Here is a 1,118-nt window from a genome sequence, read left to right as displayed (position 1 = left end):
GAATAATAACTTATTATGCTTTTTTTTATGTCATCAAATATTGAGGTTGACCACTTAAAATGCCTTCATTCTTCCTTCGCACTAAGAAGTAATAGTTACAATCAAAAGAGGTGATTCGCTTGATTTCTCAGTATGTACGTTTTGATACAAATTGTAAAAAAAAAAAATGTAAGTTGATTACAGGAAAAATATTAATCATGCGATTCGCCAGGAAAAGCATTGATTTTTTATTCTATATAAAATAAACACACAATTCAAGAGTGATGCAGCCGATGCTACCCCCTGGACCTTTGGGAAACCAAGGACCAAGGAAGAGGTGTGTTCCTCAGAATTCAGTGTATTTCCTCAAGATCCCCAAATGCGCGTCCACTACTAGTTTCCAGATTTTCGTCGCGTAAGTAATAATTCTACTGTAATAAAGGAGGCGGGGGAAGGGGAGGGTGCCATTCTGACACTCTTCTGACGCTAAAATGCATCTCCGTTTTAGTTATCAAAGCAGCTCCTTGCACTATTAGATATAACAGTGGGGATAGGGAAACTTCTTGAAGCAAGCATACTTGTCAACCTGAAAATATTTCGATCAGGTATGGAGTCAAGCATGGCCAGACCTTCGCCCTCCCCAGTGGAATGGTTATCTCCCCGAGACGCCTGACTGACCGGAAACAAAAAAATCACATACACCCTCGGTCAGTTAATGTATTCCTAATTGAATTAATATTGTTCGCTTCTGGAATACCTACATGACTTGGTCTATTATTAATCTTCAAGGTATTTATCGCACTGACATGCTACTGTTCACAATTTCAGCAATCCTCTTTATTATGGAGAACTTGTTAAATCAAAATTCGTCAACAGAAGTTGGGTGGGTGACATGCATTCAAAAGAAATATATTGATCTTGCAGGTGATGAAAGAATCAGCCAGATATGTCGCAGCTATACGAGAACCAGCATCTCGCTTCGAGTCCATGTGATATATTGGAAGCTATGAAAAGGTTGATAATAATTGTTTATTAAGTGTAAATTATTATACTTCCGTATATTTTTCAACTGATGCTCGAATAATAATTCCTCTCTCACAGAAATTTGGCATGACTTTTATATTTTATAAGTTGTGGGT

This window comes from Penaeus monodon, chromosome 19, assembly GCF_015228065.2.
Source record: "Penaeus monodon isolate SGIC_2016 chromosome 19, NSTDA_Pmon_1, whole genome shotgun sequence".
In the NCBI taxonomy this organism is placed as follows: Eukaryota; Metazoa; Arthropoda; class Malacostraca; order Decapoda; family Penaeidae; genus Penaeus; species Penaeus monodon.
This window is presented reverse-complemented; position numbering follows the sequence as displayed.